This window comes from Phoca vitulina, unplaced genomic scaffold (assembly GCF_004348235.1).
Source record: "Phoca vitulina isolate PV1807 unplaced genomic scaffold, GSC_HSeal_1.0 scaffold2, whole genome shotgun sequence".
In the NCBI taxonomy this organism is placed as follows: domain Eukaryota; kingdom Metazoa; phylum Chordata; class Mammalia; order Carnivora; family Phocidae; genus Phoca; species Phoca vitulina.
Window position 1 is genome coordinate 44,169,795 of NW_022589705.1, and position 21,380 is coordinate 44,191,174.

Below are 21,380 nucleotides of genomic sequence, written 5' to 3' on the forward strand. Positions count from 1 at the left end.
AATTCAATAAAATACAATTCCTTCCCCAGGATTTATTAGCATATCAAATAGACGAAATCAGTCTATATGCAGACACTTCCCATTAGTAACCTCCCTGATAATAAAACAGATGGCATCATTCTGGATAATGTAAAAGGTGTGGCTCTTTAAAAAGACAGATGTAGCTGCAGAATATTAAGGTACCTGAACCCTGAAATTTTAGGAAAAACATTTTTTTTATTTATTAAGTGCATTCAACCCATTCTTGTATGTATGTCTGAAACATTTCACATATGCTTCAACTCAAAGTAGGTAGGAATTTGGTTTTTGCATGTATACTTTCTACTCCACTTCTCTGTGATGAATGTGTAACTATCTTTGCCTTAAATATGTATATTTACATTTATATTTAATTTTGTCTTAAATATTTTGCTTTGAATTTATAGTGGAACAAACATACTTGAAAAAATGCATCAGAAAATGTATTTACTTTCTAAATCATGTGAATTCCAAAGGGGAAACTATTTTCTTATTTCTTAGAACCTAAACTAACAATAGAAAGTAAGGTAAGGAATATATCTGTGTGATTAAATAACATGTCAACAGAGACCTAAAGTTCATTGAAAAATTCTAAAATTCTCTTCTTTCAATGCACATCTCTTCCTTCCTTGTCTCTATGAGAGAGCAATCAAGAGAACATTTCACACACACCAAAATACAGCCAAAATCTTAATAAAGAACCAGTTTTGTTTTTCTTGATCCTTTGTTTCTGTTTCTTACTTCGTTTCTTTTATCTTTCTTCTTTCCTTTCATCAATTTTCTTTAGCTTTCCAAGCCCTTGTTTAAATAATTTGAATCATTTTCAGAATGAGCTATAAATGAACTTTCATGTACTTTTCTCAGCAATTTTGATGAGTAGAACTTTTATTGTCATTCAATTCTAAATAGATCGTAATTTTCATTTTTATTTCCCCTTTATCTCTTATGCAGTATTGCTTCTTTAGTTTATAAATCTATGGAGTTTTTATAAATAATTTTTATTCATGGCTTCCATTAAGACTGTGTTCAGAGGACATGCTCCAACCTTCACTAGAACTTCTTTCGAGAACTAATACCTGGCCAATGTTTATTATTGTTTCATTTATCCTCAAAAAGAATGTATATTTTCTATTTTGCGGTACAGATCAAGCTATCAGTTTTGTTCAAAATCACTACTTTTATCAACTTGATCTATCAATTCCTAATAAAGGTTTATTAAAAGTCTCCCAATGTGTTTGTGAATTTGTCAAATTTATTTTATGATTGTGTCAGTTTTATATTTTGAGACAATACTGTGTACACAGGAGTTCATAATTTTTCTATCTTCTTACTAAATTCTTCCCTTTTTATTATGTAGTAATAACGCTTTTTGCCTTGGTTTCTACTTTGTACTATTTTGTTTTGCCAGCTTTCTTTTGATTATAGTTTTCCTGATATGTATTTTAATCACCTTTTTATTTTTTTATCTTTCTGTGTGGTTTAATTTCAGATTTGGCTCTTGGATACATCACATAGAGAGATTTTGTAAGGTTTATCCAATCTAATTATCTGTCTTTTAATAGTGAAGATTAATCCATACACATTTATTGAATCTTCATATATACTATCACACTAGTCATAGTTTTACTATTTTCTTTTTTGTTTTCACTTTTTCTCCTTTGCCATATGCTACTGAATTGATAATTTTATATAATAATAATAATAATAACAGCTAAAATTGATGAGCATTTAGTAGAGGCTAGTTACTGTAAGGGCTTTACACGTATGCATTCATTTAACCTTCACAGTCACCCTGTAAGGGAGGAAGTGTTAACATCTCCATCTTACATTTGGGGAACTTGGGGCACAGATGGGCTAAGTAACATGTTCCACATCATGCAGCCAATAAGAGGTGAAGCTGGATTTGAAATTGGTAGCCAAGTTCCAAAAATTGCTCTCTTAACCACCATATTGTACTCTTCTTACAGTACCTTTCACAATAATTTTTGAATGACCTTTTGGTTTCAGAAGAAATCTACACTTAAATCTACAATAGTTTCCAAACTATGAATATTTTCGTATCTAACATTAACAGTGGAAAATAAGCAAAACTGCTCTAATGTTACTCTTCTATTGATTGCCTAAAACTGAGGAGAAATTGGGAAGAAAAATCAACATGTCGCCTTATGATTCTTTTAAGTTGCATTTTCAAAGTCCGAACCATTTACAAATTAAATGCATTCAAAGGAAAACTATTTTGGCCTCTAGAACATAGAGCAAATGATCTAGAACCTCCTAGATTAGGCTTTAAGAATATCTGGCAGCTTCTGCTTCATGCTCTTTGGCCCTTAAGCTGGCATGCAAGAGGGTTAAGTAACTAGAGGAAGAGGCCCCGTGGAGTGGCCCTGAGGATGAGATGCAACATAGAGCAAAAGCCACATGAAGAAGCATCAAGTGCCAGAAACATGAGTGAAGAAGCTGTCCTCAATATTCCAGCCCCCAGCTGTCCTCAATATTCCAGGCATCCCAAATGGGGCCCCAGACTTTGTGGAGCTGAGACAAATCATCCCTATTGTGCCTTGCCCAAATTCTTGACAGAATTATGAGAAACATTTGAATGATTGTTATTTTAAGCCACTCTTTCCTCCTCTCTAATTCCCACATCAAAGTCCCACACTGCTACATATGATCGCTGAAGCCAATGTCACATGCCTGTGGTGGTGGCAAGGATGTCCACTAATCTGCATCCTGACTCTTCCGTTAGATGGTGGGATATAACAAGAAAATTTCTCCAGTACATGAAAAGATAATGGTACCCATGAATAAGACAGATGAGCACTAAACATACCTTATAGCCATGATATGGAAAATGTGAGCAATTAACTATGGATCATACAATAAATTTAGATGCAACTTGAGAGCAGAGACTTTATCTGCCAAATTCACCTAAAAAAGAATCTAGCAGGGGCGCCTGAGCGGGTTTGGTATAGCATGCAACTCTTGATCTTGGGGTCGTGACTTCGAGCCCCATGTTGAGTGTAGAGATTACTTAAGTAAATAAATAAATCTTTTTAAAAAAGAGTCTAGCAAATGGATAGCAGACACTACTTGTTAAATAAATTACAGAATTATGGAATTGCACATTTTGCATATCTCTCATTTCAACAAATATTAATATGTCTTCCTTGTCGACAAGAGAGTCTCCTATATATTTTTTCTTTTTGATGACTGTCACAGGGTGGTGATGGGATAACTGGTAATGGCTTCTGGGGACTATTTGATGAAATTGTTTAAGTGAAAATGGACATAGAATAATTAATACAACCTAGTTAATTTATTGAATTTCAAAGACAAGGGAATAATACTCTACTTACCCAAAGGAGAAGACACATTTGATGGTTAATTTTATGTGTCAATTTAACTTTAACTAGTTAATTTAAATTAACTAGGCCATGGGGTTTCCAGACATTTGGTCAAATCTTATTCTGGATTTGTCTGTGAGGGTGTTTCTGGTTGAGATTAACATTTGAATCAGTAAACCGAGTAAGCAAATTGTTCTCCCTAATATGAATGGATTTTATCCAGTCAGTTGAAGACCTGAATAGAACAAAAAAGATGGAATAAGAGGGAAATTTTCCTGCTTAACTGTTGAGCTGAGACATCAGCTTTCTCCTGCCCTAGGACTAGAACTTACATCAACTGGTTTTCCCAGACCTTCAGACTTAGACTGAAAATTATACCATTCGCTCTTTTGGTTCTCAGACCTTTGGACTTGAACTGGAACTACACCACCAGCTCTCTTGGGTCTCCATCTGCAGATCTTGGGACTTCTCAGCTTCCATAATCATATGAGCCAATTCCTTATTTTACATATTATGTATTTTATATCTATACCTATATAAATAGATATATGCCTATCTATATCTATATATCTCAGGGACACAATATCTACATGCCTCTTTTGGACAAAAAATCTATTTGACAGTGAAATCCAACCAGCCAAGAGATGAATCAAAATAAAGGTATTCTTAAATAGGGAAGTTGTGGTGAAACAGTTGATAGCAAGACTTGTGGTCCCCAAACAGTGTTAAGATGTCCTAAGCCTGAAAACATGAAAATGACAATTTACCTAGAAAATCAGCAAGAGGGAGGAAAATTGAGAAGTACAAATATTCTTATTTATATATTAGCAAAATAATAGATAACATGAAAAAAATACATCATGGAACAAATGGTTCCAATGGCCTAGTTTTTTCTTTTTTTTTTTTTTAAGATTTTATTTATTTATTTGACAGAGAGAGAGCACAAGCAGAGGGAGCAGCAGGCAGAGGAAGAGGAAGAACTAGGCTCCTGCTGAGCAGAGAGCCCCATGCAGGAATCGATCCCAAGACCCTGAGTTCATGACCTGAGCTGAAGGCAGACACTTAACCGATTGAGCCACCCAGGCGCCCCAGGGCCTAGTTTTTTCATAACCTGTTATTGTTAAACTCCGAAGGATTCTTTACAAAGTAATATATCTTCATGAATAAACATTCAGTTAAATTTAGAAGTTGTTCAGTTATCCATTTTTCTTCCTTTAAAATTATATGAACTTAAATTTTAAATTTTAATGTAAGGGTGACTGGCTGGCTCAGTCAGTAGAGCATGCCGCTCTTGATCTCACAGTCATGAGTTCAAGCCTCACCTAAGGCATAGACCTTTCTCAAAAATAAATAAATAAACAAATATTTTAAAAATAATAATAAAAAATAAAAATTTTAATATAAAAGAGAGTGGATGTAATCTATTATTTTTTTAGAGAGAGAGAAAGAGGGGGGAGAGGCAGAGAGAGAGAATCTTAAGCAGGTTTCACATCCAGTGTGGAGCCTGACACAGGGCTCAATCTCACAACCTTGAGATCATGAACTGAGCTGAATCCAAGAGTCAGATGCTTAACCGACTAAGCCACCCAGGTGCTTTGGATATAAACTATTATTAATCAATTATTTCTCTCTAACTTCTTTATCCAAATATACATAGAAAACATGTTAGAACACTTTTTTTTTCTTTCAGAGGGAAAGAAACTGTCTCCTAAGAACATTATATCTCACCAAAATGTTTTCCACATTGAAAAAGCAACATTCTTGGGTGCCTGGGTGGCTCAGTTGGTTAAGCGACTGCCTTCGGCTCAGGTCATGATCCTGGAGTCCCTGGATCGAGTCCCACATCAGGCTCCCTGCTTGGCGGGGAGTCTGCTTCTCCCTGTGACCCTCCCCCCTCTCATGTGCTGTCTCTCTCATTCTCTCTCTCTCAAATAAATAAATAAAATCTTTAAAAAAAAAAAAAAAGAAAAAGCAACATTCTCAAGCATAAAATAACCCAGGAAATATAAAAATCTTGAGACTTTTAAGGAACAAGCATTTATGCTTTAATTTATGTCAGTAAATCCAATAAAGAGATGAATTAAAAGTGTGTATAATTAGAATTATCTTTGTTTGTAGTGACAGCCAAAATCATCTTCACCTACACAGTTTATTGTCTACATTTATAGGACTGTATTATTCCACTGTAATCATCAATATAACTTTGCTATTCCAGGAATCTCTTACACAGTAAAATAAAAGTTGCAAATAACTCTTTTGTTCATTCCAAGAATTTCATGAAAGATCCTTAAATTCTTCAATGAAAAAAAAACATAAATGATAGTTTACATCCCCAGACTCAACCCATCACCTCAAAATCCACCAATTTTTAAATATTCCACAGTAACTCTTACCCAGTTCTAATCAAGCCCTGACACTGAAAGTCCAGACGTAAACCGGACTTCAAAACTCTCATAAATACCCCAACTTTGTCCTCTCTCTAGGATGCAAAGATGTTGTCAATGCAGTACTCTCCCTTACTATGGTAAGAATAAATTCAGCTTTGTGTTCTCAATGAGTTGTTTGGGTGATATTTTGGGACCCAGAATTTAACAAAAATCTTAAATAAAATTTCTTAAATAAGAAAATACAACATAAATCATCTAGGCAAGAAGTAATTACAAACAAGAAAATTCAAACATACCTCAGAAGATCAGGATAGGGATGAGGAGGAAGAAAGTACATAAAAGCAGGAGGCAAATAAGAATACAAAGACCAAGATTCCTTTACAAAGGTCTGAGGTGGGTTTAATTTCCTTAAAATTAGGGGCACCTGGGTGGCTCAGTCAGTTAAGCATCTGCCTTCGGCTTACGTCATGATCTCGGGGTCCTGGGATTGAGTCCCAAGTCTGGCTCCCTGCTCAGCAGGGAGTCTGTTTCTCCCTCTGCCCCTCCCTTCTGCTCATGTTATCTCTCTCTCTCTCTCAAATAAACAAATAAATAAAATCTCAAACAAAAAATAGGGTTTTAAAAGTAGCTGTTGCATTCCTTCTTGGGAGGCTGAGGGAAAAAAGACCAATATAACACCTTCACCTTCTGTCTCTAGTAGTATTTATCGCAAGTGTGGATCATGGACTGCCTACCTCAGAATCATCTGGAGTGTTTGATAGAAATGTATTCTCCTAAGTCCAACAGACTCTCTAGAAGGAGGCCTTGGAACTGGCACGTTTAATAAGCTCTGCCCTTTGGTAAATTCTCACACCAAATTAGAAAACCACTGAACTAAAGGTACAACTATCACATTAAAATTACCTTTTCTGGGGCACCTGGGTGATTCAGTCGTTAAACATCTGCCTTCGGCTCAGGTCATGATCCCAGGGTCCTGGGATCGAGCCCCTCATCGGGCTCCTTCTCCGTGAGAAGCCTGTTCTCCCTCTCTCACTGTGTTTCTTTCTGTCAAAAAAATAAATAATATCTTTTAAAAAATTTACCCTTTCCAATATTGCCATTTATTATGGGAGGTATGACTCTTTAATTAAAACAGATGAGAACTTCTGGACAGAATAGATAGTAGTAAGGTAACCTTCCACAAAACACATGGCCAAACTCTTTCTCCCTTAACCAAGCTCCCTTTTCACTTCCATGTACCTCACCCCTGACTAAGTGTTGACCTATTGGATAGAAGTAATTTACTAGTAACTTGACAGCAACCTGACTTCTTCTTTGGAGCAATATCACGACTGCCATTCCTTTTTATTGTTCAACTATTTGTTTAAAGTTTGTTTGCTGGATAGTAATCTCTATAAGAACAGAGAAATTTGGGGTGCCTGGGTGGCTCAGTCGTTAAGCGTCTACCTTCGGCTCAGGTCATGATCCCAGGGTCCTGGGATCGAGCCCCACATCGGGCTCCCTGCTCGGCAGGAAGCCTGCTTCTCCCTCTCCCACACCCCCTGCTTGTGTTCCCTCTCTCGCTGCCCCTCTCTGTCAAATAAATAAATAAAATCTTAAAAAAAAAAAAAAAAGAACAGAGAAATTTGTCTGATATCCAGACATTTTTAAAGAACAGTAAGGCAGAATTTAATCAAGAGAACTATCATGATAGTGCTAGGGACCACAACAATGGGGTTTTGTAGTGGGGAAGAGTGATTGGACTCAACTCTAAATACAACAAGAAAAATAGGAATTTATAGCAAAGGAGTGGGGTGGGGGATGGAAGGGAGTCAGTAAAATGGAAAATTAGGCACAAGGCCGATTCTGGCTAAACTGACCTAATGGGATTCTTGCTGAATGCAGATCACGGTGATCAGACATCACCTGAGGGATGATGGAGGATGAGAGACCCAATCAGGTATTGACAGTAATCAGATATCAAGAATAGGGGATTCTGGTTAAACTGATACAGAGTGTTCTTGCTAAAACTGGACAATGCAGAGATCAACACAGAAATCAAAAAGTCAAGGCCTAGTTGAAAAAGATCTCAAAAGAACCTGATAAGAATTTGAGCAAAGGAAGAATCTTTAAAGAAAAAGCATTAATTAGCATAATAATGAAAAATGTTGGTCAAATGCATTGACTTCTGTTTTAGCGGAATCAATGGCTAGATAGTCTTTCTAACAATAATTTGTCAACAAGTTATATTATTACTTAGGATTACTCCTCACTGGTGATAATAGAACAGCATAAATGATCAAATCTGAGAAGGAATCAGCGCAATGAAAAGATTAAAAGTTTTTGAATCTTGGGGCGCCTGGGTGGCTCAGTCAGTTAAATATCTGCCTCTTGGTTTCAGCTCAGGTCATGATCTCAGGGTCCCCAATCCCCATGTCGGGCTCCACACTCAGCATGGAGTCTGCTTCTCTCCCTCTCTCCCTCTGCCCCCCCACCCCTACTCACACACACATGCTTTCTCTCTTGCTCTTTCTCTCTAAAATAAATAAATAAAATCTTAAAAAAAATTTTTTTTGAATTTTATAAGAACTTTTTAAAATCCAAGATACATTTATTCTCTGTGTGACCTTAGGTAAGTTATTAAACCTTTCTGAGATTCCAGTTATCTGGAAAATATGTGGTTATATTAACTAGGTCACTTACCTATGGGTTAGAAGGGTTGATAAACTATGTTCTATGGACCAAATCTGGCTTTACAATCTGTTCTTGTACAGCCTGGGAACAAAGAATGCTTTTCACATTTTTAAATAGTTGCATAGAAAAAGGAAGAGAAGGACAGACCAAAGGTGTCCCACAAAACCCCAAATATTTACTATCTGGCCCTTTAGAGAAACAATTTGCTAATCCCTGTGTGATGGTTAAATTTATATGTCAGCTTGACTCTGGCCAAGGAATGCCCAGATTAAGCCTTATTTAGGGGTGTGTCTGTGAGAGTGATTCTGGATAGGTTAGCATTTGAATTGGTGGACTCAGTAAAGTAGATTGCCCTCCCCAGTGTGTGGGCCTCACATGATCCACTGACGGCCTTCCAAAAGAACAAAATAGAATGAAAAAGCAAAGGAAGGAGATTGTTCCTTCTTGTGTCCTGCTTGCCAGCCTGCTGAGCTGAGACATCAGTCTTCTTCTGCCCTTGGAAGGGTATTTACACCATGGGCTCCCCTGGTTCTCAGGTCTTCAGATTCGGACTGGGATTATACCGCCAGCCCTCCTGGGTCTCCAGCTGGCAGGAGGCAGATCTTGGGACTTCTCAGCCTCCGTAATCATGTGAGCTAATTCCTCATAATAAATCTCTTCTTGTATTATATATACCCTATTGGTTCTGAAGAACCTTGACTAATACACCTTAATAATGGTAAAATGCTAGAGAGCTGATATAGGTAGTTGAGGTAGGATAATGAAGGGACTGAGTCAAAGCAAATTGTTTTCTGTTAACAATTTTATTCACTAGTATAGAGGGGGGAAAAAGCATTCAATAGGTCAATAATTACCAAGTGTCAGAAGGTATGTTGATTTTCTCCAGCAACAAAATCTCATCTGGAAAAGCAGCTGCTGGTTTCACTACCAGATTAAGTTTACAGTAATCCACTTTCATCCTCCAAGATCTGCCTGCCTTCTAAACAGACCAAAAAGGTGAATTGAATGGAACTGTGGTAGAAACCCTTATTCCTGCATCTTCCAAGAACTTGCAGGCACAGGTTTCTGCCATCAAGTAAAGGCTGTCGTAGAACACTTTAGTAAATATAAACTCTTCCTGGCTTGCCTGGGACTTTCTTAATTTGGACATTCTAGGACTCCCCTCAGTCCTGGTTGCTCATCCTAATATAAGGAGTATAACAGAGCTATTTAGTTTCTTCTAAGTGACCTGGAGAACTAGGGGAAAGAAAATTACAAACTCAGAGTTTTAAGTTAACCACTCCAAGTCTGGGTCAGCACCTCAAACTCTATGACTGACTGCCCTGAAACGAATCTTTGCCTTACATAGGGATTAGATTATGTGTCTACTGATGGCAATTTAAGTAACTCTTTTGCCACTGCATGCCATGAAAAGCAAGCGCTCTTTTTACCAACGGAAACAGGGTTATTACTGCCTTTAAATCTAATCACATCCAAGAACCAATTCCAGAAAATCCAGAGCCAATTCAGGATACCAATCCTTAAGGTTCTGTTCTTCTAGAACCACGTCCAACATCAGCTTCTATAATAGGGTTCAATCAGAGAAAAAGAACTGCCACGAGTGATACAGAAAAAGGAATTTATTAAGAGATTAGGCCTTACAGTACTCTGGGAGTTGGTGGTGCTATGTGTCCTATTCGAAAGCAGAAGAAGAAGGAGGAGAAGAAGAAGAAGAAGAAGAAGAAGAAGAAGGAGGAGGACGAGGAGGACGAGGAGGAGGAGGAGGAGGAGAAGCAGAAGCAAAGGTGGGAAGTGGGAAATTGGAGGTAGACTATTCTCTCCTACATATCCCGGGCCCTACACTCTGCTGCCATCTAGTGAGATTCCAATCCCACTCAATGCTCAGATGTGTCCTCTGTCCACATTGGCATTCACTGAGGCAGCCAAGTTCCCACCTGGTCTTTGGTCTTATGGTCCACACCTCTTTCCTCTGTAGTGTCCCTCATCAAGAATATAAGACTTTCTCAGGTCTACCTAGCCTCTCTCTCTCTCTCTCTCAGTCTCTCTCTCTCTTTCATTCTCTCTCACCTAACAGCTGTGTTCTCCTTAAAGATATGGGAAAAAATTAGCACACTACACCACCCCAGTGCATCAAACCCACTGCCCTCGACACTCTATTTTATGACTCACCTGACAGAGTGGCATGGTGCCCCCATAATACTGTGAAGTGGCCTTCTTGTGTGGTTCCAGACAGGAAATGAGAGCGAAAACAGATGCTCATACTATGGGGGAGTCCACCCCCCCTCCTTTATTGAGCACACAAGTCTCCTTCTCAGAGACCTTCACACCCATCCAACTCTATCCTTAACCTCCTCAACTCTTCTCCCTTGTCTAGCCCACAGAAGGTTCATCATTCCAGTTTTGCCTGATTTTGTTTTTGTTTATTTGTGCTGGATTTATGTTTACAAATTTAACAAGATATTCTAAATATTCCATACACATTGAAAGCACTGCATTATGTTACAAATGTTTATAGTAAGGCAAAGCTGGAGCATTCTCTATGTGCCTGGTGATGATGTTGATGCTCAGCTGGTGCCTGCCTAAGGACCATTGCCATACATTTCAACATCCTGCATGGCAATTGAGAAACAGGTTGTACCAAATCCAGGGCTTTTAGAACAAAGTAAAATAGTGGAGTTGAGAAATGGAAGTATTACTAATCAAACAAGAACTTCAATTTATGGTACAAAATTGGAAATTTATACTTTTTACTCTGAGCTTCTCAACACTAGTTGAGAAATAAAAAAAAAAAACTAATAAAACTTGTCTCTTTTGGTTGCAGCCCATTTAATTTTTTTACTGCAAAATCAAGCCTGTATATTATGAAAACAATTTTTCTCTTTCAATAGCTATTCACAAGAAGATGCGGATTTTCTGCACAGGCCCCTAGCAATGATTAATAGATATCATTTCCTTTTGGACTAAGTTACCAGACCTTGAGTCACAAACATAGCTTCACAAATCTTGGAGATTAGCAATAGCCTAAGTGAAAGTACCTACGAACAAGATTTAAATACATATGAGGATGAACTCTCAAAGTAACACATAAAAGCCAGTGTGCTCACTTTCCCCCACCCACCCCATTCTCTGAAAAATTAAAAATGTGCAATGTAAAAACATAAGGAAAAAGATGAATTTACTCAACTTGGCTTTTCTGAGATATTTAGTGTAAATATATATTTGAAGCTGTTTTTACATGAAGCAGATTTTAGTTGCTGGAAGCAAAATGTGTGAAATTTTTCTAGAGAACCAAAGACTAAATTCTTTTGCTGGACGGTGACAAAAGATTCTAAGAGCCTCTGAAGCATGCTACCATATTATCTTCCCTATTTGTCTAGTGACCATTCCAATACTACCATCTCCCCAGCCACTGCTCCTCCCCGCCATGCCCAACCTCAATATGGCTTCTATTAGGTCCTCCCTCAGTGCAGGGCCTGGAAAGATCGCCAAGATGCTGGGTGCCCGTGCTGTAAGAGCTTTATTCTTATTTCTGATAACATGTGAGGGACAAACAAAATTTTAAAAGAAAGGAAGAAGTTAAAATGAAAATCATTCACTTGAAAAGAAGTTATTTTTAAGTATCGTCAATAAGAATTTGCTGTAGCAATGACCAAATCCCCTGCCTACTAAGCCTGGTGTCCTGACATATCCATTACATGTTCAAGCCTCACTGCAGAGTGCTTGCTTCCTGCTGCATGCGTTCAGTGGGTTGGGTAGCTTTTTTCTAGAAATGTATGAAAGATACACAGATAAAAAATTACAGTTGGGGTCAACTTCAGCATTATCCAACTTTTTCCTCCTTTCACTTTCTATTGCCTATTCTTCTCCTCTCTCACCTTCCTCAAAATTATCAGCGCATCTATTGCTTTTCCAGTAAAGTGATACACAGTATGTGGAACCATATTTTCCAGAAGTGAAATCCTTATTCCAATGCTGATGTGAATTCTGAACCTTCATCCAGTGACTCTTCCTCTCCAGATGCTATCAGCAGGCTAAAAAGTTAATTTTTTAAAAAAATGAATCACTCCAAATTTGTTCAGTAATTGTTCTAACAGTGCCTAGACAGCACGTTTCTGTTTTTTCTTGATTGTTTTAGCTGTAATAATTTTCCTTTTTTACAATTATGTTACACCCATCGCAGTCAACTATTTCAAAGCCTTCAAAGCAAAAATTTCTGCCTTATCTGGGTCTGATTTTATCTTGTAAGGTTTTGTGAGAACTTTATTGGTAAAGTAGTCACTGGATTCAACATGGAAATCTAAAACAGAAGATACAGATCATCAGGATCTGAAAATTGCACTTTAATATCCTGCAGGTTTGTTCAAGATTGGTTCATCGTATTTCTGTACTAATTCACTTACCTATCTAGAGATGGGAGAATATTTCTAGAGCAGGAAAACCAGCTCTGAAATTCAGTTAGGATCTGGGTTTCCAACTGTTGCTGCCTTTTCTTCTGGTCTGACTCATTTATTTTTCTGGACTATTTTAGTCTGTTGGGTTGCTATAACAAAATACCATACACTGGGCAGATTATATACAACAAACATTTATTTCTTATAGTTCTGGAAACTTCGAAGTCCAAGATCAGGGTGCCAACATCCTTGGGTTCTGCTGAGAGCCTTCCTCTGGATTGCAGACTGCAGACCTCTGAGTTCTCACATGGTGAATGAGTGAGCTAGCTCTCTGGAGTTTCTCTTGTAAGAGTATTAATCCCATTTTGAGGTCTCCCATCATGACCTAATCAAAGGCCCTAGCTTCTAATACCATCAACTTAGGGGTTAAGATTGTAACATATAAATGTTGAAAGGACATAAACACTCAGACCATAGCGAGGACTCCAGCCAATTTATTCTCTGCATCATTTTCACTGTGCCATTCTACCTCTGCTTTTGGAAGTTCAACATCACCACAGAAAATGTTTTCCCTCGCCAAGGAAAGATTGGGTTTAATGCTGCATACTTTATTTCCAAGTATAATTTCTTCGTAGATGTCAGTTTCCAAAACAGCACATTTCCCCTGAAGGTATTTCAGTGCATTGGGACTTCTTACTGCTTAGGTAAAGTTTCAACATAGCTTGAAGGAATGCAAAAGACTGAGTCATTCTTGAAATGATACCAAAACTTGAAGATTCTGCATCACCAGGTCCATTAGGTTTCCTTTATTATCTCGCACTTATAGCAGCTTCTAAGAAATTTGAAGGAGCATCATCTGTTGTCAGGATTCTTGCTTTGAGCCCTCACGACTCCTCTGAGCGGGCTGCACAGTGGCTGTGTTCACTCTTAGGCCATGGCCCCTGGTAACACTACTCTCGTGCCAGGGAGACATTTTAAACCTCCTTGCCACATTAATCCGGCTTAGTAGTCTCCCAAATTATATCTTATACCCATGAGAGGTGCTTTTTCTCACTTAAAAGCAATAATAATCATATACATGGGTTCATGTCTACCCGTGTCCTGTTTTCAGGGGGCAAAGGAATTCTCAAAGGGCCCTGGTCTAGGAGCACCTAGGGAAGGATCATGGCATAGAAAGGAGTGGTTTGTTTGCAGAGGAGGACATATGTGGTCACGCTTTACAATATCATTCCACCACAGGACCTACAGTCCCGTGTCCCTTGTCTGTCCACAAGGCAGTCCATGTTCTGACGACCCCTGCCAAGAATTCCAGCCTCATCTCCTGTTACTCCCAGTCCTTCCCTTCACACATGTGCAAACCTGTACCCCTACCGTATCTCATCTCTACCTCATCACGCTCTACGACCAGGATGTATTCCTGCTTTTTTCTTCTCCGCTAGAATCTTTCAGAGGAAGGTTGATAAAGTAATACCCCTTCTATCTAATAGTACATATCACAAGTACTCAGTTAATATAAATGAATGAATAAAGCAAATGATGGACATTGCTTATTGCATACTGGATTTATTTTAATTGTTGAGCACTTAGCCTTACCTTGTCTCTTGACAACAGATGTCTGCTCACTTCCACCCCTGCCCCCGACCTAGGCCCCTCTTTCATTATCACCAGTTAACTGTGAGGTCTTTGAGGACAAGAAAAATTAGCTCGTGTCCCCTGAAGCACAGATCACACTGCCTGGAACAAAATTAGTATTTTAACTGAATTCACAATATTTTCTCAGGTTGGCTTTTGCACCTTGTGTATCACTAAATGGACACCACTTCTATCCTCCATAACAGGCTTTAAAATACATTTTACAGTCTTCTCACTTTATTTCATAAGATTTACTGCAAATGGAAGTCACTGTGAGTGATTCAACACTTATCATCAAGCTATTATGAAGATTTCAAAATCCTTTAAAATTGATTCAGCAGTTAAATATTTCTCCATTGCTCCTTGCAGAGGCTCTAGAAATCTTCCTCTTTTCCTTCTCCCTCTAACTTTATTTTATTTAACATGTTTCTAAACATGTTTGCAGGACATTAAAACAAACCACTGAGATAGATCTATGAGGCAGTTTAAATGAATTGGAATTTGTAAGAACTTTCCTTTTTAATCTGGGACCTCTAGGGAGTAGTAAAGGCAATATTTTGCTCTCGTAATTAAATTCATTGTCTTTTTCTTTAGACGCAATAGAGATTCCAGTATTAGGGCTCATTATTTCAGCTTTTAAGAATTTAAACACATCTGAAATGGTGACTAGCTTTCTGAGGAAAGAGATATGAGGAACTAAGAAATCCATGACATAAAGTTGGAATTGAAGATAGAAATCTGATAGCCAGATAACACCCTTGTTGGAAAACTATTGGAATTTAGTCAGTGATGGGGTCCAGTGTTAATTATATTAAAGACATAATCTCATGCAAAGGCCAAACACTATTGTGCTTTGTTTTTTGTCCTGTCTTCCAATCTTGTCAATTTCCTCACAGGGTATTTGAGTTCATTGTCAAATTATACCATATTGCGGGTAGGCTTCCAGAACCTTCCCACCGCCAACAGTGGCAATGAGATATCTGACTTGAAAGTACCCCCAAGAAATCAAATTACTTTAATTTGATACTAAAAACTTTAGATTCTTAATATATAACAGCATTTCAAAACTCTGTACAGAGAGCTATATCATAAATTTAGTGTAAATACTTTTTTTCTGAAGTAAAAAAAAAAGTTAAAAAAGAAGTTGTGAGGAAAAAAATCAATTTTAACTTACCATGTCCTAGGGTGGGGGGTGATGGGTGAAATAGACGATGCGGATTAAGGAGTGCACTTGCTGTGATGAGCCCTGGCTGTTGTATGGAAGTGTTGAATCACTACATTCTACACCTGAAACTAATATTACACTGAATGTTAACTACCTGGAATTAAAATAAAAACTTAAAAAAATAAGTTTACAAACACTTAAAAAAATACTTACCATGTCCTAAAGAAGAAAAATATCACTGTATAATAAAAATTAAAACTCCCTCTTCTTTTACAACTAAATCAGATCTCATAATAGGAATTTGATATTCAAACGATGTGAAAAATCAGATTGTCGAATTTTGTTGAAGAAGTAACAAAACTACTGCTTTGCTTTATTTATCAAAAAATCATATATTAAATCTTACTTGGAAATTATTTCTCAAGTTAAGCACACACAAAACTTTTAACACAAACACAGAAGAACTTTCATGAAAGGATTCCAGCAGAAACAGGCAGACATTTGTACTGTTACTTAACTAAAAGGAAAAGGAAGTTGCAAGGTTTTGAGCCGAATGTTTGTGGCACCCAATGATGGAAGCTAGCATAAACTATTTCTTCTGTGTCCACCAGAGTTAACCACTTACCTCACTCCCAAAGACTCAGCTGAATCACAGCAACACAGACATCTCAGCAACATCCTTCTGGGAGATAAAAGGAATGAAAGAAAGCGAATACTAAACTTATTATTTTCAAAGGAAAAATGTCTAAAGAAGACACTCCAACTGGTTTTCTGTTTTGTTGTTGTTTGGTTTGGGGTTTGGGAGTGGAAGATGCAACCTTATCTTTGGGATCTAGTTTTCTTCAAGTGCGCAGCAACGTATGTTGTCTTTCAAATTTGCAGAGTCCCAGTGGAAACAACATTAAGAATCTTAGGGAATATTAACTGCTTTGTATTCCCTTTGATTTTTTGTTATTTCCATTTTGTGTAATCAGAAAAAACTTATGAAATTAGAGATAATTAGTCACAGAAGATCATAAAATTAACTTTCCCTAAAGTGGATCATTAATTTTTATATTAATGCCTTTAAAAAGTGGCGCTGAAATATGTCTGGCATTCAGGAAGACTCAGATCAAGCCTGAAACAGCAATTTGGACCCAACAGTTCAGGAAGTTACAAACTCAAAACGAGTGAGAGTAAACAACAAATGACACATTTATGTTTCTCTCGAATCTCTGTCTTATTTTAGTCATCTATATTCCCCACACTTGTCACTAAAGTTCCTGGACATTAAGATCCTGAAAGATATAATTATGTGCTTTTATAAATATTCAATTAATGTGCATTTCATAATTTTGAAATTTTTGTGACCAAATAAAGACCCTTATCTCGCAACAGTTGTTTAGTCTACCCTTTTCTTTAAGAGTACAATACCAGTTTGCCTAAAAAAAGAAAAAAAAAACATCACAGGGTGCCTGGGTGGCTCAGTCTGTTAGCGTCTGCCTTCAGCTCAAGTCATGATCTCAGGGTCTTGGGATCGAGCCCCACATCAGGCTCCTTGCTCAGCAGGAGCCTGCTTCTCCCTCTCCCTCTGCTGCTACCCCTGTTTGTGCTCTCTCTCTCTCTCAAATAAATAAATAAATAATCTAAAAAAGAAAAAGAGAGTCTGTTTAAAAAAAAAAGCAACATCACGGAATGAAAACACCAAAAAAGAAATACTTTTGGAGGATGGCATAACAGAATAGAAATTCTCTGAAGAGATAGCCTCAATTTATCATTTTTTTCCTCTTATCCACTGGAAAAGATCCTCAGTCTCCCAAGAATCAGTTTTTGTTTATCAAGTAGATAAACAAAAGAATCCACAATTTATAATGTAAGAATGATAATAAATTAGAATGCCACCATGTATATTCCCTGTGGCATTTTTTTTATCTAGCAGCTGTCTCCTCTGTCTCTGTTAATTCTCAAAAACAAAACTAAATCTAGATAGTCCTCTTATAAGTTGTGATATATTTCTGGGAACATTGGAAAATCTTCAGCTACACTGCAATTGTGTCACACTATATATAGTAAGAAAATTATTATATTTTTGTCAACTTCCTGGTAACTGCTGGAATTAAGTCAGGCTTTTATGAAAAATCACCAAAAAAACTTTTCTAATTATAGAATTACCATTTGAGTGACTGATCATAAATTCGAATTTATTCTAGTATTCTATTAATTTTTTAAAATTATTAATATCATGTTATTGGACATCAATAGAAGCATATTGTAGTGCTTAGGAAAATGCCTCATACAAAGTAGACATTCAGTAGATTTTTTTTAACAAACGATGAAAAAGGGGCTCCTGGGTGGTGCAGCTGGTTGAGCATCCAGCTGTTGGTTTCAGCTCAGGTCATGGGATCAAGCCCTGCACCGGGCTCCATGCTCAGTGCACAGTCTGCTTAAGACTCTGGCTTCCTCTTCCTCTGCCCCCCCTTCCTCATGTGCTCTCTCTCCAAAATAAATAAATAAATTATTTTAAAAAGATACTTTTAACTTTATTACCTACCTTCATGTCAACCAAAGTTTTGTTTTCCTGTTACTATAATACCTAAATTTAAAACATTCCGTCTGATTTGAACCATTAGCCCTACCTTAAAATAATCTGAATTTTTAAATTTAGCCAGTGCAATTTAGCCAGACCTACACCATTCTTAATAGGGCACAGACCATGCAGAAAAAACTACAGGGGTATAACAGTCAGCCTCCTGCCCCTGAAGAACTTACAAAATAGGAAGGACAAGTACATTCATAGTTACAAGACAAGAGAAAATACAAGTGTCAGAAGACAAGGGAATATACAAGGGTTAACCAGGGAGCTCAGCAAAGGTGTCATGGAAAAGGTAACATTTGAAATAAATTACAAAAAGAGGTAACAAGTCTTTGGCATATGACATTAGAGAAATAGGATATCCCAAGCAAAGAAAACACAATGTACTTTTTCAGGTCTATTCAAGGAACTATGACTAACCCACTTTTACTGGAACAAATGGTCAATGTAGAAATAAAGTACCAGAGTAGCCTGAAAGCTGATGTTCAGCTTGGGGCTGGGAGTCTGTATTACTGTGGTAGGTAAAGGTTTAAGGTTTGTACCCATCAGGATCTGAAGCAAACAGCGCATTCCCATGGTATCAATGAGTGGAGTTGGATGAAGAGAATATTTACAAAGGGTGTGTGGGCTGATTAAGGAACACCAACAAGGGATAGGAACAACGTCCTGCCACAGCAGCAGGGTCAGCACCACTAGTCCCAAAGGGAAAAGTGGAAGGAAATATTACTGGAACCTGCAAAGAGAAGCTATAACTATAAAAAAATGCCTCCTGGAATGAAGAAAGGCCTTCTGTGGAGGTGGGCAGGCAACCTATGGGTGAGCTAGGAGAGAGCCAGGGGAATAAATATCCTAACTTCCTGTTTGCTCCCTCCAATCTGCTGCTACTGCCCCCTACTGGCTAAATCCAAATGGAAGCCAGAGGCAAGGAAACCCATTGATGCAGCCCAAATAGGTCTTCCTCCCAGGGCATAGAGCAGGGCAGAGAAGGGAATGGATCTGGAAGGGCAGAAGGCAAATATCTAGAGCAAAGTTTGGAGGCATAACTCTTCCTAGGAAAATTAATCCAACAGGCTGGTATTAATCCAATAGAATCAAGAGATGTGTAGCTTAAGAACCTAAGAATATAATAGGGAAGACTAGTTAAAGAAAGTGAGAAATTGGGCCATGGCAGTGGAAAAAGAAGTGAAAAGTTGTCTATGAGAAATATTACAGTGATAAATTTGGGGGCTTCTAAAAGATTAAATGTATGGGGAAAGGAAAATTAAAAGTCCAGAATTTTTCATCTCAGTTCCTGGGAGAATAGGCCATTTTAGAAACATAGAAATTAAGTGCTGGATTTTAGAGTACAATAGGTAGAGTTGCTAAGTCCTTCTCATGCGAATGGGGTACACTGGAGAATGTGTGCTAAGAGTAGTATCTTAGAAATCAGGCACAAGCCAAGGTCACATCAGAAAGTACAAGAAAAAATGAATCCAGATCAGTTTTGGGCCTAATATCACCCATATACACTTCCTAAAAAAAAAAAAAGTTAAGAAATCATTAGTCACTACTTAAGAAATCATACTGCCAATCCCTCTCCCCCAAAAAAATATTATCCAAAAAAACATGTAAATGGGTAAGTCATAGGGAAGGACAAGTGGGAAGTATCTAACATAGAATGAGAAGCAAACAACTGTAGTAATTATGGTTATAAAACAAACTGCACAATCCTAACTCTTGAAAGGCTACATAAAATAAAATCAGTAATTTGGCAATAAAACAAATAAAAATCCAAGAACATACCAAAACAAGGAGTAGGAGAGGGAGGAGGGAAGAAGCATCACTGTCAACAATTAAAACAGTGTGGTAGTGTCATAGGACTAAACACATAGATGAAGAGGAAAGAATGATGTCTGGAAGAGATATGTGTGCATGTAAGAATTGGAACATGATAAAAATGTATTTAAAATTAGGGAAGGGGAGGGGCGCCTGGGTGGCTCAGTCAGTTAAGCATCTGCCTTCAGCTCAGGTCATGATCCCAGGGTCCTAGGATCTAGCCTCACCCCCCACCCCACCCCACCCCACTCCCCTAACCCCCATGTGGGGCTCTCTGCTCAGCAGGGAGTCTGCTTCTCCCTCTCCTTCTGCCCCTCCTCCTGCTCTTGCACTCTCTTTCTCAAATAAATAAAATCATTTTTAAAAATAAAAAAATAATAATAAATAAATAAAATTAGAAAAGGGGAAATATGGATCACTCAATAAATTGCTTGGAAACAGCTAATCTTTTGGAAAAGATTAACATAAGATTTGTTATCATTTAGGAATGACTTCATGTGCAAGTATCAGAAATTGCAACTAACAGTTGCTTAAATAAAGTTGGGGATGGGGAAGTACATGGATGGCCGACAGGAACTCTGGGGATAGGCATTTCAGGACTGACAATGGCTCAACAATGTCACCAAGAACCAGGTTCTCTTTCCACTCCACCATCATTACTCTGCTGGCTTTTGTTTTCATCTTTATCACCTCAGGATATAGACAGATGTCGGCTGCACCTCGTGACCTCAGGCCTGTGTTCCAGGCAAACAGAAAGGGGAAAGGCAGAGGGCAAAATGGCCAAACCAGTCAACACGTGCACCCAAATCTTACCAGTGGTGGCGTTTGTAACTGGATTATTCTTATCATTGGTTTTTGGTTTTTTTGTTGTTGTTGTTGTTTTTGCTTAATCTGAATCTTTCCAATGATCATGCATTGAATTTTGCCAGAAATACCTTTTGAACCTATTTCCACTTTGCAGAGAGATTAATTAATCAAAGAAATCATAAATCTCTTCCTAAATCAGTAAGCCTCCATTGCCCTGTGATTCTCAGTATTTTGAATTATCTTAAATTTTATTTTTAGCACACACCACTTACTAGATTCCTTCTTGAGGAAAATGAACTGCAGTGAAAACTTACTTTTATGTACCAAACCCCTGGGAACACAAAAATTATGGGCTGTCTTAGCAATAATGCTGAGTCTCTAAGAACTTTATTTAATGCATTTAGATAAGTTGTGTATTTCCAAGTATCTAATTGCAACTGCTAAAAATCATTCCCAGCATGATCTTCCCAGAAGGGGAAGATGTGGGGATGAGAAGAGAAAAATCAACCTACAATGAACTTTTCAAAACTTACCTCTATTTTCAGATTTTGCTTAAATATTCTGTTCTACCCTAGAATA

The 21,380-nt window shown here is 37.7% G+C and overlaps 1 pseudogene; it reads right to left on the reverse strand.

Moving 5' to 3' along the window:
* Window positions 1–12,125: 12,125 nt before the first annotated feature.
* LOC116626654 lies at window positions 12,126–18,755 on the reverse strand (annotated as a pseudogene).
* Between the last annotated feature and the right edge of the window lie 2,625 nt (window positions 18,756–21,380).